The sequence below is a fragment of the Chiloscyllium punctatum genome, chromosome 48 (assembly GCF_047496795.1).
Source record: "Chiloscyllium punctatum isolate Juve2018m chromosome 48, sChiPun1.3, whole genome shotgun sequence".
In the NCBI taxonomy this organism is placed as follows: Eukaryota; Metazoa; Chordata; class Chondrichthyes; order Orectolobiformes; family Hemiscylliidae; genus Chiloscyllium; species Chiloscyllium punctatum.
The window spans coordinates 32,041,361-32,064,801 of NC_092786.1; the positions used below are offsets into that span (position 1 = coordinate 32,041,361).

The 23,441-nt window shown below is 42.7% G+C and overlaps 1 long non-coding RNA gene across 1 annotated transcript in view; it reads left to right on the top strand.

Moving 5' to 3' along the window:
• Positions 1 to 22,805, top strand: part of LOC140468871 (uncharacterized) — an 80,350-nt gene extending 57,545 nt beyond the window's left edge. Inside the window, exons 3-4 of the long non-coding RNA XR_011955859.1 lie at positions 20,507 to 20,591; positions 22,694 to 22,805. This is a non-coding gene — a long non-coding RNA (uncharacterized lncRNA). The remainder of the gene's footprint in view (positions 1 to 20,506; positions 20,592 to 22,693) is intronic.
• The last annotated feature ends 636 nt before the right edge of the window (positions 22,806 to 23,441 follow it).

A 23,441-nucleotide genomic window follows, 5' to 3' on the forward strand; every position in this document is an offset into this window, starting at 1 on the left:
GTTCTTGTCCACCAGTCAATGAAGGCAAGCATGCAGGTACAGCAGGTCGTGAAGAAGGCTAATAGCATGCTGGCCTTCATAACAAGAGGGATTGAGTATAGAAGCAAAGAGGTGCTTCTGCAGCTGTACAGGGCCCTGGTGAGACCACACCTGGAGTACCGTGTGCAGTTCTGGTCTCCAAATTTGAGGAAAGACATTCTGGCTATTGAGGGAGTGCAGCGTAGGTTCACGAGGTCAATTCCTGGAATGGCAGGATTGCCTTACACAGAAAGACTGAAGCGACTGGGCTTGTATACCCTTGAGTTTAGAAGACTGAGAGGGGATCTGATTGAAACGTATAGGCTTATGAAAGGACTGGACACTCTGGCAGGAGGGAACATATTTCCGTTGATGGGGGAGTGCCGAACCAGAGGACACAACTTAAAAATACAGGGTAGACCATTTAGGACAGAGATGAGGAGAAACTACTTCACCCAGAGAGTGGTGGCTGTGTGGAATGCTCTGCTCCAGAGGGCAGTGGAGGCCCAGTCTCTGGATTCTTTTAAGAAAGAATTGGATAGAGCTCTTAAAGATAGTGGAGTCAAGGGGTATGGAGATAAGGCTGGAACAGGATACTAATTAGGAATGATCAGCCATGATCATATTGAATGGCGGTGCAGGCTCGAAGGGCAGAATGGCCTACTCCTGCATCTATTGTCTATTGTCTATTGTCTGTTGTCTATTGTCTATTTATGGGTGCAACACAGTGCTAGGACCCGGGGTTCAATTCTAGCCTTGGATGACTGCCTGTGTGAAGTTTGCATGTTTGTTCCTACATTTGTGTTTCCTCCCACAGTCCAAGGATGTGCAGGTTTGATGGATTGGTCATGCTAAATTGCATTACTCCAGGGGTGTGATTAGCCATGGGAAATACAGAGATTGTGTGGGATGCTCCTTCAAGGATTGGTATGGACTTGATGGGCTGAACAGCCTGCTTCCACACTGTAGGGATTCTATGATCATTTAGCTTCTCTTGGAGAAAGTTACAGCATCAACCCATTTTACCTCACATTTATTACACAAACTTAACTGACGTCATTCCATAAACATTTCTTGTTTTGCCTGGGTACCGTGATTGCATTTCGAGTTGGGTGGGTATAGTGCTGTGTGTTTATGTAAATACCCGACTCTCCAAACACCAAATATCCTGCATCTGGCACAGTCTGCAGAGTACGCATTGCACTAGCACATATTGCAGTCAAATGAGAGTGGAAACAGCTCATCCTCCATCATGGCACACTGCCTAAGAAGGAGAAGATGATGATCTACTGATAGAAATACTTTCTTAAGATGTTTGCACCTCATGCATATGGAGATGATAAATGAAGTGTTAACTTCCCTCTAACCCGATTCATAGGAAGAAATTTCTCAGCTTGGTTGTTCTGGTTGGGGGAATGTCTTTCTTCAGTATTCCATACTGATATGATGTAGTGTTGTACTTTTTGATTCATGGTTCAAGATCCCTTCATATTTGGTTGAAAGCTATGATGAAGCTTGCTGTATAAGGTAGTAGGTTTGAAGGGGTTCATTTTCACATTACATTGGCTGCACCCATTCTATTAACCTCACACAGTCTGGGGATTGGAGACAAGGAGCTCCACTCTACCTTTCAGATAGAGCAGATGTACTTACATCAGCTTCCTAAGGTCCTCCTCATCGTGCCTGCTCAAATGCACTTGTACTCATGGCTATCAAGGAGTAAATATTGTTGTTATCTAAGAACAGTGTTTCTTCTGTAGATATTCTACAGTGATGTATTCTCTATCACTAATCACTAGATACGCACAAGACAATGCAACAACAAAGCTGGATTTGTGATAGTGAACTACCCTCAACAACACATATCCAGTACCACATACTGGTAGAAATGGCAAATATCACAAGGTACCAAGAATTGGCATCTGGAAAAATACCACAGAACAAATAGGAACAAATTTTCAAAATTAAAAAGAAAGCCTTGTGTTTGACAACTATGACAATAAGAACATTCAGCTTTTGGTGAGAGATTTATGACACCATTTCCAACAGTTAGCAGTGACAGTAGGCAATTTACATTTTTTTTGCAAAACAGTGCCCATATTTCTTCAACTGTCATTATGTGCCCAAATGTGCAACGTTAATCTGATTATGGATTCACGTCTAGGGACACTCCCCCTAGATTGTAAATAGGTACCATTCCTGAGTATGTTCACAAGTTGATCTGTCCACAAGTCAGAACCCAATGCAGGATGATATGAAGCAGCCATTCATAAGTACAAGAAGTGGTCATGTGTTGCATATTTAAAATTACACCCCAATGTGGGATCGTGCGGATAAATATCGGCATTCATGGGTCAGATGTTTGTAAATCAGGGATCTCCTGTAAACTTTGGACTCCTTTCCATGCAATCTACAACAGCATGTGGGCATATCCTTACAGAAGGTCTGATCTCTTTGACCAAGTGTTTGATCATCATCTCAAAAGCCCTGTTTATTTGGCCAATTTTTTGATTCCTCATGTTTCTGTGAAGAAAGAAAAGTGAGGGGAATTATAACAGAAACATAAAATTCCGAAGGGAATGGACAAGTTAGAAGCAGGGAGGTTGTTTCCACTGGTGGATGAAACTAGGCTTAGGGGGAACAACCTCAAAATAAAGAGGAGCAGATTCAGGACTAAGCTGGGAAGGAACTTCTTCACCCAAAGGGTTGTGAATCTGTGAAATTCCCAGCCCAGTGGAGCAGTTGAGACAACCTTGTTGAATGCTTTTAAGGCAAAGATAGATTTTTGAACAGTGAAGGAATTAAGGGTTATGGAGATTGGATAGGTAAGTGGAGCGAAGTCCATGAAAAGGTCATATCTTATTGAGCATGCTTGAGGGGCCAAATGGCCTACTCCTGCTCCTATGTTCACATGAAGCACCTTGGAAGTATTTTCTTTTCTGTGTAGAATCCACTTAATGAATGAAAGCTGTTGTTTACTGAAAACTGCTTATTAGATTAGATTACTTATAGTGTGGAAACAGGCCCTTCAGCTTAACAAGTCCACACCTAACCCTCCAAAGAGCAACCCACCCAGACCCATTTCCCTACATTTACCCCTTTACCTAACACTACAGGCAATTTAGCATGGCCAATTCACCTAACCTGCACATTTTTGGACTGTGGGAGGAAACCCACACACACATGGGGAGAATGTGCAAACTCCACACAGACAGTTGCCTGAGGTGGGAATTGAACCCAGGTCTCTGGCACTGTGAGGCAACAGTGCTAACCACTGTGCCACCATGCATTGTATATTCAGTGTATCTGTTGAGATAGCTGCAGGAACTACCTTGTTCTAACAGCATATCAGAGCAACATTTATCAGTCAGTCTGGCCACATAATTTCTGACCTCAATCAGAACAGTCATCCATTATGATCATCAAGGTACAGAAAATAAAATGTTGATTGTGAATTCAATATAAGACAAGTGCCATTTTAACATATTGATGGAAATGTTTTGCTCTGAACTGAGAGAGTTAAAACCTGGTTGAACTTGGTAAATGAATGGGTCACAGATATACCTCAACTTAATCCATAATTCAGGTTGTCACTGAGCTGTTATAAAGAATCTGCCTCTCTCCCCTGGGGTAACGTTAAAAGTTCCTCCTTTCCAGAAAAAAAAAGGCCAAGACCGTGATACAGAACAAACAGCATAAAGTCACTGATGGCAAAGTGTCTGAAATAATATTTCCTGCCCTTTAGCTTGCTTCAAATAATGAATTAAAACATTGAAGTGTCGTGACAAGGCTTACTCTAAAATCCCTATGTATGACAACAGTTAAAAGAAGTCTGGAGAAACAGAAAGCAATGTGAGTATCTCCTTTGAATTTTCATATCAGTGTTTCATGTTGGTCTGCGCAGAATAGATTAAAGTGACCATGGGATGATAGTCAACCAGGAGCAGCAACAATCCCTCCTGTCAAACCAGCTCTGATGATTGGATCAACTCTGATGAAATAAATGCTGACTGCTGACTTTCGCAATTTCACGCAGAGCCTCTGTGTCACCAGAGTGCCTTCTCGCAGATTGAGATATTTGTGAGCTGTCATCTTTGATAAATAACTGCCAGGAATGAAGCCACAGCCCTTGACTCCAAATTTAACAAGTCAGGACTGAGTCTGCAGAAATTCATCACATGTGATAGGTGATTAGCAATGAGATCATCCCTGTAACGTTACCCAGAAGACCAAGTGTCAGATACAAGTGGCAGAGGCTGCAGGAGATGCAAATACATTTGAACAGGAGTGATGGCAGTCTAAAAAACACTTCATTCATCTTTGCAAATTACACTGGGGCCATGGATTGACAGCATCTTTTCTGGCATTTCCCTGAAATCCTCTTTGCTTCTCTCCTACTAATCGAAGGCAAGTGGTTAGAAGCAGCTATAACAGAAGCTATAACAGAATCGTATTATCCATGCCACCCCACTCGCAAAACTACTCTTGATATTCAAGCCTTTTAAACCAGCAGACCGAGGGCTCTGGTTTGAGAGTTTACTGTTTTAATGTGCTACCTATCCTTCACTCACCCAATTTTCTATGATATCATAAAAACCCACACCTTTTCACTTTTCATTACAATCCACATATCTCTCTCTCTCTCTCTCTGTGTCTGCGTATGTGGCATCTCACCAAATCTGACAAGAGTGTTACACCAATATAAAATGAACTTAGCATTAAACCAGAGGTTGCCTTAATGGTGGAACACCCTGAAGTACACTCACTGTTCTGTTAATAGGATTGAAGTATGTAGGCTATGTATTTCCGCCCACAGGATGTACCATGGTGATCGAGTGCTGATCAGTTTGTTGATTAGATTTCTAATTTGTCACACATTTGCTGCATGATCTTATCTTTGAAGGGAAGCTAGATGATCAGGTAGACAAGGAGATAGGAGGATACATCAATGAAGCACTGTGCATAAATACTTGTTGGTATGAATACGCTTCCACTATGCTGCAAACTCTTCAACGATTCATAATTCTGTGACTAATATTATTTGCAGCACAGTGGGCGGCACCGGGGCACAGTGGTTATCACTGCTACCTCACAATGTCAGAGACCCGGGTTCAATTCCCGCCTCAGACGACTAACTGTGTGGAGTTTGCACATTCTCCCGTGTCTGTGTGGGTTTCCTCCGGGTGCTCCAATTTCCTCCCACAGTCCAAAAATATGCAGGTTAGGTGAATTGGCCTTGCTAAATAGCCCACAGTGTTAGGTGAAGGGATAAATGTAGGGGAATGGGTCTGGGTGGGTTGCACTTCGGTGGGTTGGTGTGGACATGTTGGGCCGAAGGGCCTGTTTCCACACTGTAAGTAATCTAATCAAACACATTGCACATTATTTGCTATCAATACAGGCTGCCTTTATTTCTGTTTCTCTATCTGCCAGAACCTCTCACATCATTTTGAAGCAGTTCAAGCACCATCTAAAGCAGTTACCTCGGGTACAGTTTCTCCCTACCTACTTCACATGGAGGGGTCTAACACTCTGTCCCACGAGTGCAGGCTGTTCCATGCTGAAACACCAGGGGATGCTACCTGGCAGAAGGAGGGCATGTTTGCTTTCCTGACTGTAGGAGGAGCTCTGCCTCTGGCACAAGGGGCCCACCAGCTGGTTTGTATATTCCAACCCTGTGCAATCCCGAATGGCATAGATTATAATGATACCGGAAGGCATGGTAGTTCAGTGGTTAACACTGCTGCCTCACAGTGCCAGGGACCCAGTCTTGGGCGATTGCCTGTATGCAGTTTGCACATTCTTCCCGTGTCTGCATGGGTTTCCTCCCTCAGTCCAAAGATGTGCAAGTTAGGTAGATTGACCATGCTAAATTACCTAGTGTTGAGGGATGTATAAGTTAGGTGATTTAGCCAGGGGAAACGCAGGGTTACAGGAATAGGGGGTTGAGCCTGGGTGTGATGCTCTTCAGTGGGTCGATGCGGCAGAATGGCCTGCTTCCACACTGTTGGGATTCAATGTTCCCCCATTCATCTCATTAAGTAATGATGTTCCTTAATTTGGAATCCTTTGGCTCCATTCATTTATCCACGAACCTATTTTGATGGGATTGTGCTGTTCTTATGTCAAGCACTTCCAGGTTCAGAGGTCCTGTCCAAATGATCCATTCAACTATCTGTTACAAGTAAGTCAGCACAAAGCTGCTAGGAATTCCCTAGCTATCAATCATTCCTTTCCTGCACCAGATCATTGGGTCCTATGGCAGTGGCATGGAGGATTTGCTGAAAGGGCACCGTCATCAAGAGAAACCTTCTCTGATTTATTTCCAGCTGCAAATCAGGTTGAAGTGTATCATCATATCACTTGTACATAATGTCATTAAATTGGAAATAAGAGAGTCATTGGGCTCTCTTCTTCTGCAAACAAAAGCTGTACTTTTTTTCAAGAGATCAATTGTTGAATTCAAAGTGTAAAACATGAAATGACTCCCAAAAGCAAGATTAAGCACCTGAGGGAGAAGGCTACATTGAAATTGTGTCAGTTTGTGAATTCAACATGTACAAGTTCCTACACAGCATACAGTCACAGAGAGTCATAGAGATGTACAGCACAGAAACAGACCCTTCGATCCAACTTGTCCATGCCCACCAGATATCCTAATTTAATGTAGACCCATTTGCCAGCATTTGGCCCATACCCTTCTAAACCATTCCTATTAATATATCTATCTAGATGTCTTTCAAATACTGTAATTGTACCAGCCTCCATCACTTCTTATGGCAGCTCATTCCACACACGCGCCACCATCTGTGTGAAAATGTTGCCCCTAAGGTCTCTTTTATATCTTTCCCCTTTCACTGTAAACCTATGCCCTCTAGCTCTGGACTTCCTCACCCCAGGGAAAAGACCTTGTCTATTTATCAGATCCATGCCCCTCATAATTTTATAAAACCTCTATAATGTTTCCCCTCAGCCTCCAACGCTCCAGGGAAAATAGCCCCAGCCTGTGCAGCCTCTCCCTATAGCTCAAATCCTCCAACCCTGGCAACATCCTTGTAAACCTTTTCTGAACCCTTTCAAGTTTCACAACATCCTCCCGATCGGAAGGAGACCAGAATTGTACATATTAGTCCAAAAATGGCCTAGCCAATGTCCTCTACAGCCTCAACATGACCCGCCAAGTCCTATACTCAATGCTCTTACCAATAAAGGAAAGCATAACCAAACACTTTCTTCACTAACTTATCTACCTATGACTCTACTTTCAAGGAGCTATAAACCTGCATTCCAAGGTCTCTTTGTTCAGCAACACTCCCCAGGACGTTACCATTAAGTGTATTAGTCCTGCTGTGATTTGCTTTTCCAAAATGCAGCACCTCGCATTTATCTAAATTAAACTCCAACTGTCACTCCTCAACCCATTGGCCCAGCTGATCAAGATCCTGTTGTACTCTGAGGTAATCTTCCTCGCTGTCCACTACACCTGCAAACTTACTAACTATATCTTTTATGCTCACATCCAAATCATTTATATAAATGATGAAAGCAGTGTCAATGAAAAGCAATATAAATTCTCAAACTGCTTATTTGGACTGTGTTTCTATTAACCCTTTAGCAATTATTGATACACTTTAGCACTTAAAAGGCATAAGTCATTTGATAGTTAACCTGTAATGATAACTTGCTCCTGATTAGCCTGGACATTGCTATGAAAGTAGTACATAACTGAGGCAGGTGTTTGTGGCACAGAGTTAGTGTCCCTATCTCTAGTGTAAGGTAGCCTTATTTCAAGTCCCACCTGCTTCAGTAGCATGTAATAACATCCCTGAACATCCCGCCTCAGGTGACTGTCTGGGTGGAGTTTGCACTTTCTCCCTGTGTCTGCGTGGGTTTCCTCCGGGTCCTCCGGTTTCCTCCTACAATCCAAAAAAAAAATGTGCAGGTTAGGTGAATTGGCCACACTAAATTGCCCGTAGTGTTAGGTGAAGGGGTAAATGTAGGAGAATGGGTCTGGGTGGTTGCGCTTTGGCGGCTCGGTGTGGACTTGTTGGGCCGAAGTTCCTGTTTCCACACTGTAAATAATCTAACCTAAAAACATTTTGATTAGGGGAAATATCTAGAGTATGAAGGGTTAGCCTGGTAATAATTCAGGGATTATGGCAGTTAAGTAAGAAATGCAGTCTATACCAGATTTCCTCATTATACTGTTCCATAGCTGGTATTACAGCAAAGACTTTGGATCGGTTAAGTCAGTTGATGCCAGTGGACTTCTTGGTTACTAGGGGCATGCACCATATTCCCAAAACTACATGTTGTTTTCAATGTGTTCCCACATGCCTATTGGCAATTGAATCTGGGTCAACAATGCTGCAATGGAAACCACCTAAACTGCACATGAACAGGGATAAGATGGCCTCTTGGTTTCTTTTATTTGAAGCGCATCGATTACTAGTGTTTAGATGCCTTTTCTAAGTTTGCCTTTAAGAGGGATCTGGATCCCTTTTTGAAATAAATAAATACAGCGAGTGCTGGAGAAACTCGGCAGGTCTGTCAGTTTCTGTTCAGAAAGGAATAGAGTAAACATTTCAAGTTTAGTATGATTCTTCTTCGGTGGAATATAGTGAAGTATTTCAAAAGTATTGCACGGGATAGTACAGAAACGTGACAAGGGAAATAGAAGTGACAGTACTCAGTAAATCTAGCCACCACCAAATAATGATAATGGCCGCTTAAGAAAAGGGAAAAAAATAGTCTCACAGTTGATCACAAGTCTTTTGTATGCCCTCCATTGAAAGGTGTTGGAAACAGAGTTATAGAGTCATACAGCAGGGAATCAGACCCTTTGGTCCAACCAGTCCATGCTGGACATAATCTCAAACTAAACTAATCCCATTTGCCACCTGTACTATCCTGTGCAGTACATTTGAAATGCTCCACTATGTTCCACTGAAGAAGAATCATACCGGACTTGAAATGTTTACTCTATCCCTTTCTGCGCAGATACTGACAAATCCTTGGCCCATATCCCTCCAAACATTTCCTATTCATGTATCTATACAAATGTCTTTTTAATGCTGTAATAGTGCCTCACCCACTTCCTCAGGAAGTTCATGCTACACCTGAACCTCCCTCTGTGTAAAAAATGTGCCTTTTATATCTTTTTAAAATCTCTCTCCCCTCACCTTAAAGATGTGCCCTCTTGTCTTGAAATTCCAAATCCTAGGGAATAGACAAATACCATCAACTCTATCTATACCTCTCATTATTTTATAAAGTTCTATAAGGTCACCTTTCAAACACCTACACTCCAGTGAACAAGGTCCCAGCCTGTCCAGCCTTTCTTTATAACTCAAACCTTCCATACCCGGCAACATCCTGGTAAATAACTTCTGAGTCCTCTCCAGATTGATAATATCCTTCCTATAACGGGGTCACCAGAACTGGATACAGTATTCCAGAAGAGGACTCACCAATGTCCTGTACAACCTCAACATGACTTTCTAACTTCTAAAGTCAAAGCACTGTGCAACAAAGGCAAGTTTTTGAATCTTTATTAGCAGAGGTTGATAGCATTTTTTAAATTTCAAAAACATACTTTATTCATAAAAAAACAAAGTCACTAAAGTAGTTTGGCTCTGTACAGTAGCATATGAAGAAAACAACAAAATTGGATTTTATTCTCTCCAACAAACAAACCAAAGGCATCTCTTACTTGTGTAAGATTATATTGACATGTAATTGAGGCACTGGAGGGGAGGGGGGGGGTCCAATAACTGAACTGACCCCCATTTAGCTTCAGCAGAAAGACCTCAGAAAATGGTCTTTTCCCACTGTACCTTTGTGGCAGCTGCACCAAGTATGTAGTCCTGGACCTTGGACTGTGCCAGTCTGCAACATTCAGTTGGGGTCAACTCCTTGACCTGGAAGACAAGCAATAGCGAATAAAAGGTTATCTGGGGTAGACGGGATTGTGGAGTGATCAAATCTACCGAAAGGTTGGACAAGTGCCTTTCACTTCCTGGTATTCATTTTAAATACAGGGAAAAAAAACAACATTTATTTTACAATCAATAGGTTCCTGATTATTCTCCAAACACAGCTGAAGAACTAATTACAGAAAACAGTAGGGAATCAAAATCCAAACAATTTTATTTCCCCTCGGCCCAAAAATAAGCCAGACACCATTCTCTGAAATATGAAACATTGTGTGTTTCTTCCATTTTTGTTGGTATAGTTTTCCCATTAATAAAATCCCTCTCATTCTTGGCACTCAGCAGCTTAGTTTTTTCTGAGTTTAGTTAGCTTAACACCAATATTAAACACCAGCATAAAGGAACGTATGTCAGAGAATCAAGCATTGTGCTTGTTTGAGAGCTTATACACAGCACACTTCAGACAGAATAAAGTTTTTGCTGTTCTGTCTTAACAATGTATCTTCACCCTCAGCCCCTGGAAGATCATCCTACTGCATCAATGTGACATTTCAATTTCCTACATTAGCCATCCTTATGACATTTCTGATTGAAACTGCCAACTGTCAAATTATGTTTGGTGTTATGCTGTGCTTGACACCCAATAGGAACTGGACAGAGGCAATTCAAACTCATTTCCTGCAGACCTTTACAGCTGTCAGAGACGGGAGAGACCTTTGCCCTAGCAGTTGATCTGGATTTCAACTCAAGTTTCCAAGGTAAAGGGATACTATTTAGTTTGCCTGGTTCCTTTCCCAGCAAATTGACTGAAAATGTTAAAAATCAGCTCCAAGGGTTTGAATGATCCAATGGGGTATCATCTCGCTTTATACCTCAGGGATCTGATTTTGAATCCAGTACAAACTGTATGAGATGGAAGTCTCCCGTCTCCAGAGCATATTAAAAAAAGGCCTTCAGGAAATTAAGTTTACCCATAGTTAGGAATCTCCACAGCTTAAAAGTGCCACCTTCCAACATTAACTTGGTGGCTGACATCATCAGCAAAAAATATATGGAAAGCAAGAAAGTAGCACAGGAGTCTGGTTTTAAAAATAAGTGCAGCCAAGAATTAAACTTAATGTTGTTTTTACTCAATTCATAGATACTTCACTGACCTGTTTGAACTATCTTCAATTTGTGAATGGTTTTTTTATAAAATGTTTCTTTTCTTTGAAGGTATTTGGTGTGATCATTGCATCGGGCTACTTTAAATATTCTTTCGAAAGATTAGAATCCTTTGGAGAGATTTAACCCACAAAGTTGGGCAGGCTGGTGCTGATGTGATGTACATAATACTTAGAAATCTCAAATTCAACTCAAAAACTGCCTCCAAACTGCCCACTTCTAATATTATCAATAAAGGTTTGTCAGGGGTTAAGGAGTTCCATTTTAGAAGGCTTTTTTTTAACCCATTGAGTTAGCTATTCCGGGGTTTGAAGTGCGAAGGAATAGATCCCTGAGGTAAATTGCTTGTGGTCAGGAGGAGTAGGTGTGATTCTCCCTGTGTCCTGTCATGTTCCACTTGCCCAAATACATGTGCTCAGTCATTGATTTCTTCCTCCTGTGTTTGCCAGTCCCTCACAAGCCCCAGTCTCCAATTATCCCTCAATGGTCTCTTCTGACTCCTTCTAACGTTGATCTCTGACACGTCTCATTGTGAGCTCTAAACCCCCCCAACACCCCCAGTTTCTGACCCCAGCCACTGTCAATTCCTGAGATCCCACACTCCATGATCTCTTACTCAGCTGGTATTTGCATATCACTGAATTTCCCACGTACAGTGCCAACATATCTGTCAGTCTCAGTGTCAGGCTGAAAACACATTAGATATTCTGCTATTAAATTTTACATGAAGTCTGAGGAACCCACACCTCCATGTTTTCCTTCTGGAAGTCCTCCCCAGACTCAAAGCCCCCAGAAAATATCAGGATCATATTCTCTTCCGGCACAGAGAGAGGTTATTGAACTTGCAATGCCTGTGCCAGTGTTTTAAAAAGCCCCTCAGTTAATTCAAAATCCCTGTTCTTCTGTACATTGGACATGGTGGGTAAGCAAATAATCATATAATTCATTTCACTGTTTAATTAAACACTCACAGTGAAAAGAATTTTAGTTCCACAAAATAAAATATCTTCAATGATTTCTCCTATTATTTGTCGGGGGGAGTTCTAGATAACAATATTTGGAACTGTGTTAAATTTAACACCTATCTCTAGACAGTTGTTACACTACGGCCCTGTTAAAGTCAATATATGTCAGTTGACTAGTGAGCACTAAATCAGAATGGGAAACATTTACAGTTCCATGTTTAATAGTGCAGGTAACTTAGAATGTAATTCAGCTACTTTCGTGGTTTATGTAGACGAGTCTGCCAACCTTGCATAACTAACTGGATAACTAATGCAAAAATCCTCCAGAGAAGGGGAATTTGAATTCATCTGTTTGAGACTATTGTTTATGCCAATAATCTGGAAATAAAGATGTGCAAATCAGGTGAATTGGCCATGCTAAATCGTCCATAGTGTTAGGTGCATCAGTCAGAGGGAAATGGGTCTGGGTGGGTTACTCTTTGGAGAGTCGGTCTGGACTTGTTGTGCCGAAGGGCCTTTTTCCACATTGTAGGGAATCTAATCTAAAAGGCCTTGAGGGTCAGGACTTTATCGTCATGAGATAAGTCTTAGTTTCTCAGACCAATCAGTAAGTAATAACTGTGGGACTGCAGCGGTATCATTGGCAGAGCAGTAGCCAATGAATAGTTTCAACTTGACTCAGCTCCTATTACAGATAAAAACAATGACTGCAGATGCTGGAAATCAGATTCTGGATTAGTGGTGCTGGAAGAGCACAGCAGTTCAGGCAGCATCCAAGTAGCTTCGAAATCGACGTTTCGGGCAAAAGCCCTTCATCAGGAATAAAGGCAGTGAGCCTGAAGCATGGAGAGATAAGCTAGAGGAGGGTGGGGGTGGGGAGAAAGTAGCATAGAGTACAATGGGTGAGTGGGGGAGGAGATGAAGGTGATAGGTCAAGGAGGAGAGGGTGGAATGGATAGGTGGAAAAGAAGATAGGCAGGTAGGACAAGTCCGGACAAGTTATGGGGACAGTTACTGAGCTGGAAGTTTAGAACTAGGGTGAGGTGGGGGAAGGGGAAATGAGGAAACTGTTGAAGTCCACATTGATGCCCTGGGGTTGAAGTGTTCTGAGGCGGAAGATGAGGCGTTCTTCCTCCAGGCATCTGGTGGTGAGGGAGTGGTAGTGAAGGAGGCCCAGGACCTCCATGTCTTGGCAGAGTGGGAGGGGGAGTTGAAATGTTGGGCCACGGGGCGGTGTGGTTGACCTATCACCTTCAACCCCTCCCCCACTCACCCATTGTACTCTATGCTACTTTCTCCCCACCCCCACCCTCCTCTAGCTTATCTCTCCATGCTTCAGGCTCACTGCCTTTATTCCTGATGAAGGGCTTTTGCCCGAAACGTCGATTTTGAAGCTACTTGGATGCTGCCTGAACTGCTGTGCTCTTCCAGCACCACTAATCCAGAATCCTATTACAGATGTTGGGTGGTCAAATCAGAATCGGTCCTTTGTAGCATTGGCAGCTCAAGCTATTGAGGTGGCCATGGACAAAGCTCTATTGGGAAAGAAAGGTGCTTCCATATCTTAAAATTGGTTTTGCTTCCTGGTAGCTGGGCCCGAGTAATTAGAGGTTGTCTTCAGAGCAGCCATTGTTGCCAGGACACCTCTTTTATGTCTGAAAACCTCAGGTAAGCAGGCCCCCCCACCCCTCTATTAAACTCCACCTCCCCATACCCACTCCCCAGAATTGGGGTCTGTGCCACTTCTGCCAAAATACCAGCAGTCCAGAGAATCATCCATCATTTCAACCTTTAATCATTTAAATTGGCTGTGCTAATTTTCGTCAAGATTAGAGTGGTGCTGGAAAAGCACAGCAGGTCAGGCAGCATCCAAGCAGCAGGTAAATCGACGTTTCGGGCCAGAGCCCTTCACCAGGAATGAGGCTGGGAGGCTCCAGGGTGGAGAGATAAATGGGAGGGGATTGGGGCTGGGGAGAAGGTAGCTAAGAGTGCAATAGGTGGATAGGGGTGGAAATGGAGGTGATAGGTCAGAGAGGAGAGTGGAGCAGGTAGGTGGGAAGGAAGATTGCAGGTCGGACAAGTCAAGAGGATGGTGCTGAGCTGGCAGGTTGGAACTGGGGTAAGGTAGGGGATGGGAAAATGAGGAAACTGGCGAAGTCCACATTGATGCTCTGGGGTTAAAATGTTCTGAAGCTGAAGATGAGGCGTTCTTCCTCCAGGCGTTGGGTGGTGAGGGCAGGCACTGAGGAAGAAGATGTGGCTGTGGTAGTGAGTCTGTTTCATGACATGGTTGAAGGGCTTCAGGACAGAGGAGATTACCTCGGTTTGCAGTGAGAGAGAGACTCACTGAGATCCTTGTGGAGAGAGGAGGAGAACTTCTTCAAGGTAGGCATCCTTGCAAGAGGATTCACAGTAAGGTTAAAATCAGCTACACAAACGTGAGGACTGCAGATGCTGGAGATCAGAGTCTAGATTAGAGTGGTGCTGGAAAAGCACAACAGGTCGGGCAGCATCCGAGGAAAATCGACATTTCGGGCAAAAGCCCTTCATCAGAAATGAAGCCCTTCAGCAGAGAGATAAATGGGAGTGGGGTGGGGCTGGGGAGAAAGTAGTCAAGAATGAAATAGGTGAATGGAGATGTGGATGAAGGAGAAGGTTGGAGATGAGGGTGGAGTGAATAGTTGGAAAGGAAGATTGGCAGGTAGGACAGGCCATGAGGATGGTGCTGAGCTGGTGGGTTGGAACTGGGGTAAGGTGGGGTAGGGGAAATGAGGAAACTGGTGAAGTCCACATTGATGCCCTGTGGTCTGCTCCCTACCAGCTCCTTCTTTACTCCATCACAGTGGGGACAGCTTATTGCTTTCAGTCCAACATTAAACCTTTCAAATTCACATACACTTTTTTTAATGCACCTATCCTATTAGGTCTTCATGTTATGAAGGCCCTAGGGACACTTTACAGTGTGTTTGTTGATAGAAATTGTACAAAACAAAATATACATTTTCACATGAATGTTGATAACATTTGTTGCTATATGGGTAAGTATAGAGTTTAATAAATATGTAAAATGAGACCCTGAGGTGAGTTGTGGTGTTGCTGTAACCTCTGTAGTCTTGTGTTAGTCTAGCTGCTGCCAGATCTTCCCAAGAAGTGAAAACTGGGACTTGTTCTGTGGAGATACAGCAACCTCCATGTCCCAGCAATCAATAAGAAGAATTATACATCGCTCTGTTACATTTCCATTCCCCACCCCCGACTCTGAATTTATGGCTAATGTGTCACAACTTCTAACTCTTGGTCAGGACGTGTTCTTGCTTTCATATCCTGGAAGTAGAAGCAATATGTCCACACTGGTCATCGTCAAGAGGGCCATCCCTTACGACCTTCCCTCCTCCATCTCTGAGGAAGGTAGCACGGAGATTTCAGCAGAAACACTAGCAAGGCTGCCTCCTCCACCCTCCAACATCTCAGACACCAACATCTCCAAGGGATTTTATCATGATGAGAGTCAGGAGAATCTGCTATTGAGTGCATCACCACTGCATCTCTGCAACATGCCAAAGGAGAAATGGTCCTATTCACTGGCACTTGGAATACGCCAGAGACAGGTACTGGGTCACCTCAGGGATCGGAGGTCACCCATGCTGTTGCCAATGGAATTTGACACAAATGCACATGAACAACAGGCAGGTTTGCCAGGGGTTATGGGACTGCACCATCACTGTTGGAACCCTGCTGCTTCAGGCATGTGGGTGCCTGGCTGCCTCCATGGACAGGCTGGTGACTGTTGTCCAGTAGCCTCAGATTCTGATGGACATATATGATTAGATTAGATTCCCTATAATGTGGAAACAGGCCCTTCAACCTAACAAGTCCACACCGAACCTCCGAAGAGTAACCCACCCATTTCCCTCTGATTAATGCACCTAACATTATGGGCAATTTAGCATGGCCAATCCACCTAACCTGCACACCTTTGGACTGTGGGAGGAAACCTGAGCACCTGGAAGAAACCCACGCAGACATGGGGAGAATGTGCAAACTCCAAACAGACAGTCGCCCAAAGATGGAATTGAACCTGGGTCCCTAGCGCTGTGAGGCAGCAGTGCTAACCACTGAGCCACCGTGCCACTCCACATGTGGACCCACTCTCCATCAATTTCCCATTGGTCGTCAGCACCAACAGCAAGGTGATAGGGGGATGAAGGACTTTGATCTCGCTCCAGGCGCCCTTTCCTCTCAAGGAGACAAGACAGTACCAACAAGCACCAGCTGTAAGAGGAACCCCACACAGGCCTCAAAGATGACTCCTCTCAGGCCACTCAAGACAGCTGAGCCTTTCACTTCCACCCTGCCTGCCACTGTAGGAATTCGACATGAGGGTAGTGCGTCTGCTTCTGGGCAAGACACACTCATCACATCTGGGGCCTCTTGGCAAAAATGCCCTGGGGTAAAACAACCAAACCACCAAATCAGTGGGCAGCACTGTAGGGCAGTCTCCTTCCAGCCCTTCTGTAGAACCAGAGAATGCACTGAGGCATTGTAGGAGGGAAGGAAATAGAGAGACCTGAAGACACATTGTTAGGACATCCATGAACCTACATTTCCACTTTTGTAAAGATATGATCACTCTTCCCCATCAGCTATGTGTGCGAGTCTCTGTCTGGCCACAACTACAACATTGAAGGTGCAGAACCCACCCGTCCTTAGCTGCATGATGGTAGAAGGTGTGCAGTGAGCAGAGCCCGTTCCATGTGCTTTTGGCAACCTGGCCCTACCTTTCCAGGTCAATAAATGTGCATGACAGGCATTAATAGGGGGATTCACTTGTTACCTTGCATAATATTTCTAGGAGGGCTTGGGAGCAAAGAATTGGACTACACACTAATGCTGAAGGTTCGCAAAGCATGCATGAGTTGCTGATGTGTTTCAACTTCACTGCATAAATGTCTGTAATAGCTTTATCTTTGAAGGGCCTCATGTTGCTAAAACTCAAAGCACTTCCCTCACAGAACAAAGCATTATCCTTCCTGCCCCTGGTGTGGGTGCAGACATTCACTCATGCTCATTCATTATTGAGAGCATGATGGAAGGCAACAGCGTTGTTCTTCAACCATTGAGTCCCAGGCTCATGTCTCTGTGTTGGTGAGGAACATAAACGTTCCCTAACATAAAACAAAGAACTGCGCTGGAAATCTGAAGCGAAAACAGAAATTGCTGGAGAAACTCAACCGGTCTGGCAACAGGTCAATGGAGAGAGAAATAGAGTTAGCATTTCAAGTCCACTGCCCCTTCTTCAGAGATAGAAGAAAGATTAGAATGGAAATTTTGTCAGAGAGAGGAGCATTCCCTTTTTGCTCGTCCTTCTGTCAGCTCTATAGGCTTTTCTCTTCCCAAGTCCCCACCCAACACATTGAAATCTTCATTTGCCGATTGTAACATCCCTGTCCCAGATTCAGGCATATCATGTAAACATGCTGATCTGGTAACACTGTTCCCTCATGGACGATGACCCTACTTTCCCTCCTATATGACACCTTTCTCCTTCATTGTCTATTGTTTCCCTCTCTTAAAAAATCTTTACCATGGCCCCCTTCAGTATTATTGCCCCCTCTGCATCCCAGGATTCTGTGAAAACATTTAAAAGACATTTACATAAGTAGTTGAATAGGAAAGGTTTGGAGGGATATGAGCAGGCAGGCGGGACTTGTTTCGTTTGGGAACATGATCATTGGGGAATAGTTGGACCAAAGGGTCTGTTTCCATGCTGTATGACTTGATGGCTCGATGACTATGACTCCAAGCTCCACAATTGATATCAAAACCAGAAATTGCTGGGAAAACTCAGCAGATCTGGCAGCACCTGCAGAGCAAAAGCACTGAAATGTTAACTCTGCTTTCTCTCTCTACAGATGCTGCCAGACCTGCTGAGTTTTCCCAGCAATTTCTGTTTTTTCTCTCTGATTTCCAGCGTCTGCAGTTCTTTTCATTCCCCCACAACTGATATGGCCAGAGTTCATCCTCCAGTGATCCCTGATAACCCTCTAGTGCACAGACCGCCAAGACTGACAGCAGCCCACATCCTTTGAACAACTTAACGGGACAGACCTGAACCACAGCCCTGACTGATATCTGTACAACTCTCCAACTCTCATGACTTCCTGGACTGATTGTACTGAATTGTGGTCGGTGGCCCACACCTCAGACTACCATGGCTCTGACCACTGTGGTACCTTCTAAAGAAGAAGAATCTATTTCTGTTGAGCTTCCTAATAAAGAGTTATGTCCAGCAGGGTTTTGGAATTTCAGGAAGAAAGTGTTGTAGCATCTGACTGTCCAGACTGCTACATGCTCAGGTTTTTCTGATTTTCTTTCAATCTAAGGTATGCATGGTTTTTCAGGTACTGCCGCAGAACCCCAGGTATTGGGCAAAATGCAATGTTTTTGAAGAAATAGAACATGCAGTTACATCAGAAATACCAGTCTGTTCAGTTTTACAGTTCTATCTGTTTTTGCTGACACTGTATAAGTTGACCTCCTGCCTGTCTTTACCACAAAATAAAGTTCTGCTCCATTCTTCAATTTATCTGTTCTATTTTACTTCATAGTCTCACAGAAGGATGCTGTAATAAGTCAAGAATCTTTGTTCTATTCCAGTGTCACCAATTTTAAAAACTCAATATATCCTGATGTCTTCTGCTTTCCAACCTTTGTCAAATATGTTTTGAAATTATTGGTCCGGATTTCTGTGGAGTCAGTCAAATCTGTTGTTTTATAATCTCTGCCCTGTTCGGAATACATGTTTAAAACTTACAGCTAATTTAATTGTGGGAACATAGCCATACCATTTTCCAACAATACCCTGATGTCCTTTAATGCCTTTAATATCTGGAAATCTGTCTGAAATGTAATCAAATGACAGAGCCTTCATAACCTTTGGGGTAAAGAATTTGGAGGCTTTTATTCCCATCTTTCCTGGTTTAGACGGTAAGAATGGGAGAGATTCCTGGTCAATCATATAAATGAAGGAATGTTGGAGCCTTCAGATTACAATACACATGTGCAATTACATGTGCCCAAGGTGACCAGGGTGAATGAGAACCTACCTCTAACACATCAACCTTTACAGCAGATTAATAGGTTATATGGGCCACTAACCTATATTGCTGCATATGGTCCATACATGTGTCCTCTCAGCAAACATCATCTCATCCTGTGAAGATTCTGATATTTCTTCGATTTCTTTATCCCCCATATGGCTATCTGCTTTCCCTTAAAGGCATACAACATACAACAGCTTGTAGACATGAAGGATATTTTAAATTTGAAAGGCTTCAGAAAAGACTTATAAGGATGTTGCCAGGATTGAAGGGTTTGAGCTGGAGGGAGAGGCTGAATTAGAGTCCCCACAGTGTGGAAACAGGCCCTTTGGCCCAACAAGTCCACATCAACCCTCCTAAGATTTAGCCACCCAGCCCTATTTCCCGACCCTACTTTATTTTACCCCCGACTAATGCACCTAACCTACACATTCCTGAACACTATGGGCAATTTAGCATGGTCAATTCACCTAACCTGCACGTCTTTGGATTGTGGGAGGAAACCGAAACAATTGGAGGAAACCCATACAGATACGGGGAGAATGTGCAAACTCCACACAGACAGTCGCCTGAGGCTGGAATCAAACCCGGGTCCCTGGTGCTGTGAGGCAGCAGTGCTAACCACTGAGCCAACATGCCCCCCATGAATAGGCTGGAGCTGTTTTCCCTGGAGCGCCAGAAGCTGAGGGGTGACCTTATAGAGGTTTATAAAGTCATGAGGGATGTGGATAGGGTAAATAGACAAGGTCTTGTCCCTGGAGTGGGAGAGTCCAGAACGAGAGGGCCTAGGTTTTGGGTGAGAGGGGAAGAATTTAAAATAAATCTATGGGGCAACTTTTTCACGTGTAGGGTGATGCATGTATGGAATAAGCTGCCAGAGGAAGTAGTGGAGGCTGGTACAATTACAGCATTTAAAGGGCATCTGGATAGGTAAATGAATAGGAAGGGTTTGGAGGGATGTGGGCCAAGTGCAGGCAAATAGGATTAGATTAATTTAGTATATCTGGTCAGCATAGACAAGTTGAATTGAAGGGTCTGCTTCTGTGCTGTACATCTGTATGACTCAATGACTCTAAGAACAGCTTCATCCTCGCTGTTACCAAACTTCTGAATGGACTGCTCAAATTTTAAATTTAAGTATTGATCTTGCTCTTTGTGCACCTTCTCTGCAGCAGTAACATTGCATTCCTCACTTGGTTCTATTACCCTACCGCACTTTGAATGGTATGATATGCTTGTATTGCGTGCAAAACAAAACTTTTTCTCTGTATCTAGGTACATGTGACAATAGCAAATCAAATCATTTGTACATTATTGTTGGTTTTAGAGTTTCGGCTATATGTATAAAGCCTGGGAACAGAAGCGGACAAACTCTGTATTATATGCTGCATTTGTTCAAGACAGAAGATGCGGTAAGTTTAGGATGCATTGGATTAACTTCCATTGAATTAGACCTTGTAACAATAGTAATAAATGCTGGAAACGTGATACAGGACACTTGGAGAGAACTCTTTGCATCATACAGTGGAGATGAGAAGAGTTTAACTCACTAACTAACTTAGGAATACCAATTCCACAGATATGAATGACAGCTCCCACACAAAACAGGGGACTTAACACTACAGACACCTCAAATTCAGCATCCAGTCCAACTTTTAATACTCCGATATATTTGCTCTTGTCATTTTCTCAGCTGATGTGTCTAAACTCTTACAGTATTATCCCCTGTGTATAACACTTATGTATAACATCATGAAAAATATTCTCAGTGTCGAGTCACCCGTCGCTATGGTCACGGCAGACTGTCATTATCTGTCTACAACAGTTGGAAGTGACATGCAGTGAGTATTTGATATGTTGGCTTTTTGAAGAAATAAAATATGGGCAACATAAGTAAGGGTTACCAAAAACTAGAAATGTCACAGTGTAATATTGTGACAATGTGACAATTATCAACATATTGTGAGCTTTTTAATGTGTCTCTGCAACAAGAAAAAGATTACACTCAGTTGGAATCTGCACTAGATCGTGCCCTACATAAATGAAGTATTTTTACTTTCTGTCAAAGTCTTCTTAGCTGACATAAGGTGAACATTGAAAACAGTTTAGCTCATTTTGCAGCTCTTTTAATATTTAATTCTGGTTAACTTATTCTTGCTAAGTGAATCAGATTTGTGAGCCAACAGATAATTTATTTGAAAGGATTTAGCTGTGACCCTGTATTTATGTCAAATGGTTATTAAATTTGACATAAATAATTTTTCTTGGGTACATGCAATTTTCTGACAGATAAAAAACTTAAAGATTCATGTGCAAATTTAGAGGAATGAATATTATAAAGGTACCATCTAAGGTTTGTTTTGTGATTGGCATTCCCACTGAGAATTTCTACCACAAACCTACCAGATAAACTAGTTATTGGGCAGTGTAGTGAGTCACTGGCCATCAATATGAAATTAAGCCTGACAGGAAATTGCAGCATAATGTCTATTTTAAACACATTTTAGATGTCTAGCTCCTTTTAAAAGCTTGAATAAACCTATGTTCTTTCACATCTACAAGATTGTTCAATCTATCCTGTGCATTTGAGATAATTTGACAAATGGGACTGCTTGAAGTATTAGTGCTGGACCCATCTAACACTGAGCATCACATCACATTCAATGAATGTCAATGGTCTAATTTCACATTGTGATTAACGTCCATGCTGAGTAACTTTAAGACAAGAAGATTAAGATACTTAAGTAAATAATGAGGTTGTTGTTATTTAATGGTGTGCCTGAGATAAATACAAAATACTTTATATTTCTACATCCTTTTATGACCTTAAATTGTTCTACTGCCCATGAAGAACTTTTTGAGGTGCACTCACTCTTGTAAGAGAGGCAGTGTGAAAGTCATTTTGCACAAAGCAAGATCTTGCTAACAACACCATGATGGATAATTGGATAATTTTTTTTAGTTATGTTGAAAGAGGGGTAAATATTGGTCAAACCACCAGGAAAATACTCAGTGCTTCTTTAAACACTTTAAATAGTGCCATCTAATCTTTTACATTCGTTTGTGACCCCAGATAATACCTTGGTTGTGTCTTATCTAAAAGATATCAGTCCTGACAGTTCAGCAACTGCTCAGAACTGGCACTGAAGTGTCAATCTAGATTCTTGTTCTGAAGCCTCTCAAGTGGGATTTAAATCTCAACCTTCTGACTCAGGCCAGACCTTATTGAGATTAAGTACTAACTAAGTACCAGGCACTTGTTGACCCAGGCAATTTCCAGGTTCAGTATCTAGTCAAAAAGCAAACTTGCTAATAGGACACTCCAATTTCTCTCAGACATCGAGTGGCTTCAGCTCCTAATTCCGCACCAGTGATCATTGATGGAACTGAGTTTACATGCATGTCAATATTTGCGATCAAACTGTTCAAACATCTTATAACACACTGGTGTTACTTGAATCCAGGACATGTGTGTATGTTAATAATAGAAATTGTGCTTTATGCTGATCCTCAGAACCAAATAGCACATTGACTATCTAGAATTGAGGGGAGGCGATTACTTATGGTGGCCCGTGGATTAATAATCCGAAGATCCTCATTGTCAGGAACTCAGCGCCTGATCGAGGGCCCTTGCTGTCAAATTCCTTCTCCACTGCATCTTCCAAACTGCAATCTTCTGCCATCACTCACCTGTGCCTGGGTCCTTCAGTGATGCTGAGTCTAGAGTGGATGCAGTACTGACAACAGACAGACATCATGGTGGTGCTGCTGAGCAATAAGGAATGGCCAACCTTTGATTAGCCAGCAGCTCTTAGCAGGCAGAACTTATCAAATGATCGACTTACCAATTTGTCAACATATTATACTATCACATTTTCATAAAATCAATGTATCATTTCATAAATTTGATGATTTACCAACATTTCAACATCCCTAGGTCCTTCATCTGAAGTCAAGCCCACTGCTGCCCAGTTAAATGTTCACTTGGCACTAAATCTAGTGGGCTTACCAGAGACAGGACATGGAGGACTCCTGCATTCCATTCTTTAATAAAGAATCCTACATCATTTCTCTGTATCCATCCAAATCCTCTGATATTCCAGTTTCCCATAAAAGATACAATGGTTCCTGTCTCATCAACTACTATATAAAGCAATATGCATTCCAATGACTTCCTACACAGGTATATTCATTCTAAATTTTCTCTTTGTTTAGTGACAATTTTAAATTGATGACTTACCTGTGCCTCCCTAAACAGAGGA